The sequence below is a fragment of the Ascaphus truei genome, chromosome 7 (assembly GCF_040206685.1).
Source record: "Ascaphus truei isolate aAscTru1 chromosome 7, aAscTru1.hap1, whole genome shotgun sequence".
Lineage (NCBI taxonomy): Eukaryota > Metazoa > Chordata > Amphibia > Anura > Ascaphidae > Ascaphus > Ascaphus truei.
Window position 1 is genome coordinate 16,573,829 of NC_134489.1, and position 13,292 is coordinate 16,587,120.

General features: G+C 52.5%; 1 protein-coding gene across 2 annotated transcripts in view; it reads left to right on the forward strand.

Moving 5' to 3' along the window:
* The window catches only part of MAP3K13 (mitogen-activated protein kinase kinase kinase 13), a 108,758-nt gene that overhangs the window by 8,150 nt on the left and 87,316 nt on the right, over positions 1 to 13,292 (forward strand). Inside the window, exon 1 of one of the 2 annotated variants that reach the window (XM_075607095.1) lies at positions 3,947 to 4,023. The exons of the other annotated variant lie outside the window; for it this stretch is intronic. The gene's annotated coding sequence lies outside the window, so the exon portion shown is untranslated. Of the gene's footprint in view, positions 1 to 3,946; positions 4,024 to 13,292 lie in introns of those variants that run through there. 2 annotated transcript variants of the gene reach the window in all.

Below are 13,292 nucleotides of genomic sequence, written 5' to 3' on the forward strand. Positions count from 1 at the left end.
TCTCTGTCTCTCTCACCCTCTCTTACCCTCTCTCTGTCTCTCTCACCCTCTCCCTGTCTCTCTCACCCTCTCCCTGTCTCTCTCACCCTCTCCCTGTCTCTCTCACCCTCTCCCTGTCTCTCTCACCCCTCTCCCTGTCTCTCTCACCCTCTCCCTGTCTCTCTCACCCTCTCCCTGTCTCTCTCACCCTCTCCCTGTCTCTCTCACCCTCTCCCTGTCTCTCTCACCTCACCCTCTCCCTGTCTCTCTCACCCTCTCCCTGTCTCTCTCACCCTCTCCCTGTCTCTCTCACCCTCTCCCTGTCTCTCTCACCCTCTCCCTGTCTCTCTCACCCTCTCCCTGTCTCTCTCACCCTCTCCCTGTCTCTCTCACCCTCTCCCTGTCTCTCTCTGTCTCTCACCCTCTCTCTGTCTCTCTCACCCTCTCTCTGTCTCTCTCACCCTCTCTCTGTCTCTCTCACCCTCTCTCTGTCTCTCTCACCCTCTCCCTCTCACCCTCTCTCTGTCTCTCTCACCCTCTCTCTGTCTCTCTCACCCTCTCTCTGTCTCTCTCACCCTCTCTCTGTCTCTCTCACCCTCTCTCTGTCTCTCTCACCCTCTCACCCTCTCTCTGTCTCTCTCACCCTCTCCCTCTCACCCTCTCTCACCCTCTCCCTCTCACCCTCTCTCTGTCTCTCTCACCCTCTCTCTGTCTCTCACCCTCTCTCTGTCTCTCTCACCCTCTCACCTCTCTCACCCCCTCTCTCTGTCTCTCTCACCCTCTCTCTGACTCTCTCACCCTCTCTCTGTCTCTCTCACCCTCTCCCTGTCTCTCTCACCCTCTCCCTGTCTCTCTCACCCTCTCCCTCTCTCTCACCCTCTCCCTGTCTCTCTCACCCTCTCCCTGTCTCTCTCACCCTCTCCCTGTCTCTCTCACCCTCTCCCTGTCTCTCTCACCCTCTCCCTGTCTCTCTCACCCTCTCCCTGTCTCTCTCACCCTCTCCCTGTCTCTCTCACCCTCTCCCTGTCTCTCTCACCCTCTCCCTGTCTCTCTCGCCCTCTCCCTGTCTCTCTCACCCTCTCTTTGTCTCTCTCACCCTCTCTCTGTCTCTCTCACCCTCTCTCTGTCTCTCTCTCACCCTCTCTCTGTCTCTCACCCTCTCTCTGTCCCTCTCACCCTCTCTCACCCCCTCTCTCTGTCTCTCACCCCCTCTCTCTGACTCTCTCACCCTCTCTCTGTCTCTCTCACCCTCTCCCTGTCTCTCTCACCCTCTCCCTGTCTCTCTCACCCTCTCCCTGTCTCTCTCACCCTCTCCCTGTCTCTCTCACCCTCTCCCTGTCTCTCTCACCCTCTCCCTGTCTCTCACCCTCTCCCTGTCTCTCTCATCCTCTCCCTGTCTCTCTCACCCTCTCTCTCTCACCCTCTCTCACCCTCTCTCTCTCACCCTCTCTCTCTCTCTCTCTCTCTCACCTTCTCTCTCTCTCTCTCTCACCCTCTCTGTGTCTTATCTTAACTGCCGTATACCTACACCGAAGTAACCTACCCTGCTTACTTCCAGATCTGACTCAAGTTTCACACGGGAGACCTCGGAAGACAGGTAGGGAACACCTCCCCTCCAGTATAGTACCTTGAGGGACTGCGGATCAGGTAAGATCCCAGGCGGGATTGTTGCTTTAGAAATTGTGAAGAGGGGGCATCCTGACACTGGTTAAGGGGTTCAGAATCATTCACATCTGGCTTTTTTTTGTTCGATTAGTGAGGTCAACACACACACACACACACAACTATGTAACAAGGACTAATGGTAGTAAAGTATAAGTGTACTACAATAAATAAACTGTTATGTAAAAAAAAAAATGTCCCGGTTTTTCATTTTCAAAATCTGGTCACCCTAGTTATAGGGATCGGTTATAGGGAGCAATAGAAGGAGTTATAGGATGGGGTTATGTGGGGCAATAGGAGGAGTATAAGATGAATTATATTGAGTAGCTATGGTGCAGATAGTCATACACTGTAAACGCCACATTTCATGTAGTTGTTGTCCTCTCTGGCCCAGAAGGGGCTCTGTGTGGCACTGGGCCAGCCACTGCATCATGGAAGAAAGGGGACCTTAATGATCTGTGTTAATGTCTTTGGACTCAGGATGTCCGTTCCGATTCAGAGACCTGTCACCCATAGAGCAGGGTGATGGCCTAAAGAAACCCTACAACACCAAACAGCCAGCCCCGTACTGCAGATGCAGATATTATTAGGAGTGTTTGTGGGGCATTCTGTCTCTTTAAGACTGCGGGCATAGTGGAGGCGCGCGCGCGCCTGTCACCTGAGCGATCTGTGGACTCAGATAACACGCGTCATGAGGAGGCGTGGCTGTGACGTCACCAGGCTTGGTCACCCTCATTGGTTCAAACGCTCACGTGACACGGCCGTCGTGTGAAAAATCAAATGTTTTTATTTCCTTAAAATTCTGCCGCTCTTCTGACGCACGCCGCATCGCGAGCAGTATGGCCAGACTGACTGACTTAATGTTTTTTTTATCGGGGCGCACACTATGGCTGCAGCCTAAAGCTGCACTTCATTTTTGATGGGAGTTGGGGGGGAGGGGGGAGGATTGATAGCCATGCATACTGTGCCCTATAGTGATCCTGAGTATATTAGTGTACACTTGCAGCCATCTTAACTATCGGGGCCCTTCTATCCGCCAAAAGGGTTAACTGTTCAAATCTCCGTTTCCGCTCCTTTGCCCTGAGCGAGTTGCTTTGCCTTCCTGTGTTCTACAGGTTATTAAGTTAGATTGTAAACTCTTTGAGATATATCAACATAAACCCCACTCAATTAGAATGTAAATTCCCTGAGACAGTGGGGAGAGAATAAGGTCTATCATTTTGGCTTGCTGTGACCTTATTTTTGCATAGTGATATCAGCTGCCCAAGGGGTTAACATATTGCTGAACAATACCTAAACCTGGGTGGCCAACTCCAGTCCTCTAGGGCCACCAGCAACAGGTCAGGTTTTCAGGATAACCCTGCTTCAGCACAGCTGGCTCAATCAGTGGCACATGATTGAGCCGCCTGTGCTGAAGCAGGGATATCCTGAAAACCCGACCTGTTGGTGGCCCTTGAGGATTGAAGTTGGCCACCCCTGACCTAAACAATCCCTAATTTCTTTGTTTGACCCGAGTCCCTCCCACTGGCATTTCAGCATACAGTACCCGGCAGTAGAAATATGAGCCTCTGTTTGCCGAGCTGGAACTATAAAACGCATTTCCCTCCTGAGTTACACCCCTCCCAGGGAACCTGTACTTTTAATGACAACAAAGACGTAGACTATTTTTTTTAAAAAGGCACAAAAAATAGCATTACCACGGCTCAAACTACCCTTTAATACGTGTCATTTAGAGGTTGCGAATCCGAAAATAATCACATTTTAACCCTGTGTTCACTTAAGAATAGGTATATTGTTTTATAAGGCCAGCCAGATACCATTTTTAAAAACAATTGCAAAACAGGGAATATTATAATGCGGATAGGATACGGGCATCAAGACACGAACGTAACATTGGAAGAAAGGAGACCCTGTGCCCAAGAGCTCAACCTAATCGGTGAGTGCATTGTTTTGTATGTCTTTATTTATATAGCGCCATTAATGTACATAGCGCTTCACAGTAGTAATACACGTGGTAATCAAATAAATAACAGATAATATAAATAGCATTATTTTGCAGGCCCCTCTGGCAGACACCGGGTTAATGGAAAAGGCGTCAAGTATTTGAGACCACTAAGACCGCGCTCTGGCGGTGAGGGGGTTAAAAGGAATTGCATGCACCCTTCCCTGTACAGTATACTGACTAGCTGGCAGGTCACTACAGAAATATCATTGGCGAGCCTACGTATTGTGCTGCCCGTTGGAGGCTGCCTTGTTTAAACAGACTGACAATACAAACAGGCTGATTGAATGCATTGTTCTGCAGATGTCCTGATGCGCGCAGGGTAATGGCGCTGGAAGCAGACGGAGAGCAGAGACCGACTTATCCCCAGGGGGGGGGAGGTAGGATTTCAAACGAGCTACTTTTCCCCAGGTTCGCCATGTTCCCCCTATGCATCCCGGGACACCAAATATGATCACGTTCCCCCCTTCCCCCCCGGCCCCCCCTGTTACACGCACGAAAAGGCAGCGGAAGCAGTTAAACCCACAGTCCCACATAGCTGATCCAAATGCTAATTGTAGGCAGTCTTCGTATATTTTATTTTCTCCTTCCATAGATTTTGGCTGTGGATTAACATACGTTAGAAGTAAAAACACGTGCATTTATTTATTTTTGGCGCTTTTTAATCTGGCCACTTTTTTGGACTTCTAAAATCCTTTTCACAAGCCGTCCCCCGGTCACTGCATTTCCATCGGTGAGATTATTACTTTATTCTTGTCGCTACTCTCCTGTAACTACCAGCAGCTACTGTGTATCATGTGAAATGTTCTTGTGCCTCCTAGCAAACTCTGTCTTTTGAGCCTACATTTGCACAGCTATTTGCATATCTTAAATGATAGGTTCAAAATAGTACAGGTGATCAGAGACTACATGCAGAGTTTAAAGGGCCAGCACATGCTTGGTTCAATGCTTTGTGCACACGTATACCTTATCTATATCATATATCAACCTTTATTCATTCCTTTGCTGTAACAAGGCTGCGTGTTGCCCCTGCAGAAGCAAAGGGGTTAATACCAGAAACTTGGCCTCCGGGCAAAGGAAAGGAAGCTTTCTATGATAACGCACCCTTGTAAGTATGTTGTAAATGAAGCAGATTGTGTTAAGGGGTTGAATATAAGGGCCTGGTACTACTGATCAGTGAGCGGTTTCAGTAACCCGGCCAGCACTTCATACTTGGCCACCAGTATGTACTGTACGTACTGCAAGCGTATCATCTGGTTTCATCATATCTTAGGGACAGAGGTACATAGGCGGGTTTCGCTGAAGTATCAGACATCTGATCTGATATCTTGGTGTGTGGTGTAGTGGTTAAAGTAGAAGTTACTCTTGCTTTGTGTTTAATTTTTTCGTGTTGGTAGCTGGGGGTTTCTGGAACTGATCCGGGTTTTATATCCGCTCCGGGGGAACCCGTGGTTCGAGACACAGGGGTAACAAAATGGCATTTTAATTGTTGCCGTTTGGGGGGCCAATAGGAAGCCGCCGTGTCATCCATCGCGTGACGCGGGCATTGGAACAACCAGGAAGTAACCGGCGACACCTTCCCGGGTAAATAGATCGGGAACCAAGGGGTCCTTGGAGCTGAAATAAAAAAAGGTTAAGCTCTGGAGACCCAGAACTTCCCACCTATATAATAAAAAATTTACCAAGAGCGAATGCTACTTTAAGGTGAGATAGTTACAAAGTGGATGCGGTGGAAAAACGATATGTGTCTATCGAGTTCAACCTTCAGTTTGTTAAATGTGCACGTCGGAGATACTCATCCTATATTTGTATTTACGGTATATTGATCCAGGTGATCGGGTTTATTAATACACAAGGTTGTGTGCTTAATTCCATTCCATTTACGCCTAATCTGGAAATTTCCTAAAAATACTTACAATACCAGTATCACCCCCCATCCCCTCCGAAAACGTTACAATGCAGCTTTAATCATTGCAACGTTGGAATTGCTGACACCTTCTTCCCCCATGCTGGGTATGAGAGTAACTATTGAGTTATTACATGATATATATTTATTGGGTCCATATCCATGTAAGTCAAAGTGACCTTTGTGCATCAATGCATCTAGGTTTCTGTCCCATATGTCAGCTTGTGATTTGGGTAGTGCCAGTAGGAGTTACATGACGGCGATTATTACGAGACGTATCAAACACTGCGTCTCCTCTTTGCGCTTTATCCCTTTGAGTGCTCTAGGACAAGGGTGCTCCACTCCAGTCCACAAGCCCCCCAACAGGTCGGGTTTTTAGGATATCCCTACTTTAGCACTTTGACTGAGCCTCTGATTCCACCTGTGCTGAAGCAGGGACTGATTGAGCCACCTATGCTGAAGCAGGGATATCCTGAAAACCTGACCTGTTGGCGGCTTGAGGACTGGAGTTAAGCACCTCTGCCCTAGGATGTAGCTACTTTGTTATGGGTTCTGGCACCCTGGAGTCCCATAACCCAGTAGCTACTTCCCCCAAAAAATTCTCGTCTTCTTAAGGCTGAGTCCATGGTGACTACAGCCGTGCGGAGGCGCGCTGAGGCTGAGGGAAAGCGGGTGCTTTCCCTGGCCTTAGTTCGTACGCTGTCCGGGGGCGTGTCGGGGGGTGGGCCAGTGATGTCACGGAGCTGATTCGCCCTCATTGGGTTAACCTCTCATGTGACCGGCTCTGCGCTCCCGTGAGCGCCAAAACTAAAATTGGATTGTCGGCTATGATTCCGCACGCCTGCGGAAGCGTGCGCGAGCCCCTGCTAAAGCCGCTCTCATTGTAGCTGCAGGGCTCACTGCCGAGCGTCAGCGCGGCGCTGACCATGTCCGCGGCCTAAGGAAGATTGCGTCAGGAGCCACAGGCCTCGATCTGAACGGATGGCGGAGGGAAGGGGGATGTACTCCTCACCTTCCGTTCTATCATCAATTGACAGGGCGATCACCTGCCCGCTTTTATTCCACCTCAAAGGACCCCGCGCTACGATGAAGTGGTCACGTGATTGGAGTGCCGGAGGGGCTGTGGCACTCTATGGGTTAATGTGCACACGGCACTGAGACAAAAGCTTACGGCCCGGATTCACAAAAAGGGGCTCAGCTTTAACGCGCCTCGGCTCTCGTTCATATGAATGGGAGTGAAAGCGTGCTAAAGCGTAGCACCTTTTTGTGGATCTGGGCCTAGGCTGTGTCACTTTCTGGCTTCTAGCAAACTGCACCAAATGGAACAAAACTGGGCCTTACGTTTCATACAAACGTGCTCCAAGAAACGGTGCAACGTGCTAGAACATCCAGTACCGTCCTTGCTCTGCCGCATAATTGCCTTAGTAAAGAGGCTCCCAATCCTTTTGCACTGGGTCCCACCACAATACATTGTTTTGTTATCGAGACCACTGTTCTGTGTCCAGCGCACAAAGCAGGGTGACTGTAGTTACGTGGTTGGGCGTCCCCAAAACTCAAGAAAGGGGGCGGGGGGAGCAGTGACAGCTGGAGGAGCAGGACGTATTTAGGCAGAGGCCTACTAGGCCCGGGCCTACGATGGCAAATTTCAGAGGGGCGGTGCTGCGCTTATAGATGCCCTGCTCTCTTTGCTACAACAATTAAACTGATTGCTGGGGGAGAGCGAGGGGCCTCTGTAAAGGTCTCTTACCTCCTTCTGCAGGGTCGCAGCGTCAAATGACGCCACGGCGTCACATGGTGATGTGTTGGCATGACAACGTGACGTCACAGAAACGTGGCGTCGGGGCGCTGCAGGAGGAGGACGACAGGGAGGCAAAATGGTAAGTGCATAAGGGCGGGGAAATTCTAAAGCCGGCCCTGCGGCCGGGGCCTCAGTCCTCAGCCCCCTCCCTTCCCACTTCACATACGGCCACCCCCCTCCGCCGTATGACAGGCACAGGCATCCTGCTTCTTTGCGCAGCTGCTTCACGCTGATTGGGTGTTTTCAGCCGACAATGCGCTGAGAAACAGGCTCTGCTGTCGGCTGAAAATCCCAGCGCCTCAGCATGCCTGCGGACCCTCGCGGGAGCCCCCTCTCAAGACATACTCATTGAGGATGAGGGGGCTCATCACGGAGCGTCCGCACGGCTCAGCGCGACTCCCCCCTCTATGGACGCGGCCTAACACAGTTGAGTAGTTCTGCATCATCTCCCCTGGTGCTTTATTGGTACAGCCATCCACTCTTGTGGCGTAGGGGTTAGAACAGCAGGTAAAGCGGTAGTCTCTCTTAGGATAAAAGTGTACGTGTTTAAAGGGTCACATGTGACAACAATCAGTATTTTCCAGTCATTCGTTGCAGTTAGTTTGTAAACATGATGAGCTGAGACTTGGGACATGTGACTTCCTCTGGGTGCTTTCGTTTGTTTGATGTCACTGTGTGTCCAACAAGAGTTTGTGCAATTAAAGCCCCCTTCTCTCCTTTTTTCTCTTTTATATTTATTAGGTCTCTGATAAGGTCAATGGTGGGCTAAGGAAGGGGAGCGCAAACTTTTGGAGCTGCGCCCCCCTGTCTTGCCTACCCCGGTGCTCATGCACCCCCCCCCCCCCTTAACTTGGTGTAGCGTCAAAGGACGCCGCGGGGTTGTGATGTCACTTGACCCGCTGCATCATTTGACGCCGCGTCGTCATGGCAACACAGCGTCAAAGGACACTGTGGGGTCATGTGACGTCACGTCACATGACCGGCTTGCCATTGAGACGAGCCCTGAAGCCGGCAGAATCAAGGTAAGTTGAGGTTGGAGAGGCCTTAGGCCCAGGACATAGTGAGCTGAGCCGGGCTGAGCCGCGCTGAACAGATGCACAAAGCCCCTGCATCTGTAATCAGCGTGGCTATAGTTTCTCCCTCCGCATGCGTGCTGATGCGTGCGGAGGCTGAGAAACTTCCCAGAGACAGGCAAGTTTGAAATTTGCCGCTCGGGGAAGCGGAGGAGCGGTCACGTGACCGCTCCCATCCAATGGGGCTGCAGCCGGTCCGGTATTGTAACTACAGAGCCACCAGACCAGACAGAGGTGTGTGTGTGTGTGTGTGTGTGTGTGTGTGTGTGTGTGTGTGTGTGTGTGTGTGTGTGTGTGTGTGTGTGTGTGTGTGTGTGTGTGTGTATATATTTATCAAAGTTGCACAATGTTAATAAATAATTTATTCTCACAACATGTCTTTTTTTTTTCATTTTTAAAATATTATATAATATACACACACCACTCACACACACACACATTCCCCAGTGACACACAAACACACAGACCACTTCAAAGTGACACACACAAACACTGACAGCTACCAAGTGACACACACACAGTGATACCCGCCTCCCAAGCGCGCTTGCTGTCTCCTCTGCCAGGACAGCAAAAAGCTCCTGGTAGAGCGAGCGGCAGCAAGCAAGAGCGAGCAGCAGCACCTAAGCGCTTACTATGTCCCATGCCTTACGCGATCCCCAAGGGATTTAAATTAAATGGCAGGGGAAGAACGTGGGGCCTCTGCAACCGCCGCCCTCCCCCCCCCCCCCCCAGAAAAATTTCACCCCCTCCAGTTTGCGCACCCCTGGGCTAAGGGTAAAGAAAACACTTGATAGACAAACATCCCCACCTCTCTTCCACACCTCTCTCTCTCTCTCTCCTAGCTCTCTCTCTCCTAGCTCGCTCGCTCTCTATCTCCTAGCTCGCTCTCTCTCCTAGCTCGCTCTCTCTCCTAGCTCGCTCTCTCTCCTAGCTCGCTCTCTCTCTCTCTCTCCTAGCTCGCTCTCTCTCTCCTAGCTCGCTCTCTCTCCTAGCTCTCTCTCTCCTAGCTCTCTCTCTCCTAGCTATCTCTCTCTCTCTCTCTCTCCTAGCACTCGCTCTCTCTCTCCTAGCTCTCTCTCTCTCCTAGCTCTCTCTCTCCTAGCGTTTTCTCTCTCTCTCTCCTAGCTCTCTCTCTCTCCTAGCTCTCTCTCTCTCCTAGCTCTCTCTCTCTCCTAGCTCTCTCTCTCTCCTAGCTCTCTCTCTCTCTCTCCTAGCTCTCTCTCTCTCTCTCCTAGCTCTCTCTCTCGCGCTCTCTCTCTCTCGCGCTCTCTCTCTCGCGCTCTCTCTCTCGCGCTCTCTCTCTCGCGCTCTCTCTCTCTCGCGCTCTCTCTCTCGCGCTCTCTCTCTCGCGCTCTCTCTCTCTCGCGCTCTCTCGCACTCTCTCTCACTCGCGCTCTCTCTCTCTCTCTCTCAGCTCTCTCAGCTCTCTCAGCTCTCTCAGCTCTCTCTCGCTCTCTCTCTCTCAGCTCTCTCTCTTAGCTCTCTCTTTCTCACTACTACTCTCTCTCCCACTCCTACACCTCTCTCTCTCCAACACCCCCAAATCTTTCCAAAATGTCCATCCCTCTCTCTCTTTCATCCCCACCTTTCTCTGTCCTCCACACACACTCCACCTCTCCCACACACCCCACCTCTCCCACACACCCCACCTCTCCCACACACCCCACCTCTCCCACACACCCCACCTCTCCCACACACCCCACCTCTCCCACACACTCCACCTCTCCCACACACCCCACCTCTCCCACACACTCCACCTCTCTCACACACCCCACCTCTCTCTCTCACACTCCCCACCTCTCTCTCACACTCCCCACCTCTCTCTCACACTCCCCACCTCTCTCCTAGCTCTCTCTCTCTCCTAGCTCTCTCTCTCTCCTAGCTCTCTCTCTCTAGCTCTCTCTCTCTCTCTCTCCTAGCACTCGCTCTCTCTCTCTCCTAGCTCTCTCTCTCTCTCCTAGCTCTCTCTCTCTCTCCTAGCTCTCTCTCTCTCTCTCTCCTAGCTCTCTCTATCTCTCTCTCCCTAGCTCTCTCTATCTCTCTCTCCTAGCTCTCTCTATCTCTCTCTCCTAGCTCTCTCTATCTCTCTCTCCTAGCTCTCTCTCTCCTAGCTCTCTCTCTCTCTCCTAGCTCTCTCTCTCCTAGCGTTCTCTCTCTCTCTCTCTCTCTCTTTCCTAGCTCTCTCTCTCCTAGCTCTCTCTCTCCTAGATCTCTCTCTCTCTCCTAGCTCTCTCTCTCTCTCTCTCCTAGCTCTCTCTTTCTCTCTCCTTCTCTCTCCTAGCTCTCTCTTTCTCTCTCCTAGCTCTCTGTCTCTCTCCTAGCTCTCTGTCTCTCTCCTAGCTCTCTCGCTCTCTCTCTCCTAGCTCTCTCTCTCTCCTAGCTCTCTCTCTCTCTCCTAGCTCTCTCTCTCTCTCTCTCTCTCTCTCCTAGCTCTCTCTCTCTCTCTCTCTCTCCTAGCCCTCTCTCTCTCCTAGCTCTCTCTCTCCTAGCTCTCTCGCTCTCTCTCAGCGCTCTCTCTCTCTCCTAGCTCTCTCGCTCTCTCTCTCTCCTAGCTCTCTCTCTCCTAGCTCTCTCTCTCCTAGCTCTCTCTCTCCTTGCTCTCTCTCTCCTTGCTCTCTCTCTCCTTGCTCTCTCTCTCCTAGCTCTCTCTCTCCTAGCTCTCTCTCTCCTAGCTCTCTCTCTCTCCTAGCTCTCTCTCTCCTAGCTCTCTCTCTCTCCTAGCGCTCTCTCTCCTAGCGCTCTCTCTCCTAGCGCTCTCTCTCTCTCTCTCTCGCGCTCTCTCGCGCTCTCTCTCTCTCTCTCGTGTTGCTCTCTCTCTCTCGCGCTCTCTCTCTCTCTCTCAGCTCTCTCTCTCAGCTCTCTCTCTCTCTCTCTCTCTCCAGCTCTCTCTCTCTCTCTCTCTCTCTCTCAGCTCTCTCTCTCTCTCTCAGCTCTCTCTCTCTCTCTCTCTCAGCTCTCTCTCTCTCTCAGCTCTCTCTCTCTCTCTCAGCTCTCTCTCTCTCAGCTCTCTCTTTCTCACTACTACTCTCTCTCCCACTCCTACACCTCTCTCTCCAACACCCCCAAATCTTTCCAACATGTCCATCCCTCTCTCTCTTTCATCCCCACCTTTCTCTGTCCTCCACACACACTCCACCTCTCCCACACACCCCACCTCTCCCACACACCCCACCTCTCCCACACACCCCACCTCTCCCACACACCCCACCTCTCCCACACACCCCACCTCTCCCACACACCCCACCTCTCCCACACACCCCACCTCTTCCACACACCCCACCTCTCTCTCACACCCCACCTCTCTCACACTCCCCACCTCTCTCACACTCCCCACCTCTCTCTCACACTCCCCACCTCTCTCTCACACTCCCCACCTCTCTCTCTCATACTCCCCACCTCTCTCTCTCACACTCCCCACCTCTCTCTCTCTCTCAAACTCCCCACCTCTCTCTCTCTCAAACTCCCCACCTCTCTCTCTCACACTCCCCACCTCTCTCTCTCACACTCCCCACCTCTCCCTCTCACACTCCCCACCTCTCTCTCTCACACTCCCCACCTCTCTCTCTCACACTCCCCACCTCTCTCTCTCTCACACTCCCCACCTCTCTCTCTCTCACACTCCCCACCTCTCTCTCTCTCACACTCCCCACCTCTCTCTCTCTCACACTCCCCACCTCTCTCTCTCTCACACTCCCCACCTCTCTCTCTCTCACACTCCCCACCTCTCTCTCACACAAGCCCCTCTCTCCAACACACCAACCTCTCCCACTCCCCCACCTCTCCCTCCACACCTTCAGCTCTCTCCCCCACCTCTCCCTCCACACCTTCAGCTCTCTCCCCCCACCTCTCCCTCCATACCTTCAGCTCTCTCCCCCCCACCCCCCACCACTCTCTTCCACACCCCACCCCTCTCTCCCCCCCACCTCACTCCCCCCACCTCTCTCCCCCTCTCCCCATCTCTCTCTCTCGCTCCCTCTCTCTCCCTCTCTCTCCCTCTCTCTCCCTCTCTCTCTCTCGCTCCCTCTCTCTCCCTCTCTCTCCCCTCTCTCTCCCTCTCTCTCTCCACACAATATGAAATGCAATTTGTAATTAATTTGCAGGGAAACAAAATAAGCCAAATCTTTGCTTTTAGCATGGTGACATTATTCTGAGTGTAGCCATGTTCCCCAGATTCACCCTTCTCTCTGTATGCTGGGAGAATAGGGAAGGTTGCAGCAGTGCAGGGAGCGCCCCACCTCTCCCTCACACCCCCACCTTTCTCTTTCCCCTCCCACACCCCACCTCTCTCTCCCATACCCCACCTCTCTCTCCCATACCCCACCTCTCTCTCCCACACCCCACCTCTCTCCCACACCCCACCTCTCTCTCCCATACCCCACCTCTCTCCCACACCCCACCTCTCTCACACACCCCACCTCTCTCACACACCCCAACTCTCTCACACACCCCACCTCTCTCACCACCCCACCTCTCTCACCACCCCACCTCTCTCTCACCACCCCACCTCTCTCTCACCACCCCACCTCTCTCTCCCATACCCCACCTCTCTCTCCCACACCCCACCTCTCTCCCACACCCCACCTCTCTCACACACCCCACCTCTCTCACACACCCCACCTCTCTCACCACCCCACCTCTCTCTCACCACCCCACCTCTCTCTCACCACCCCACCTCTCCCACACACCCCACCTCTCCCACACACCCCACCTCTCCCACACACCCCACCTCTCCCACACACCCCACCTCTCCCACACACCCCACCTCTCCCACACACCCCACCTCTCCCACACACCCCACCTCTCCCACACACCCCACCTCTCCCACACACCCCACCTCTCCCACACACCCCACCTCTCTCTCACACACCCCAC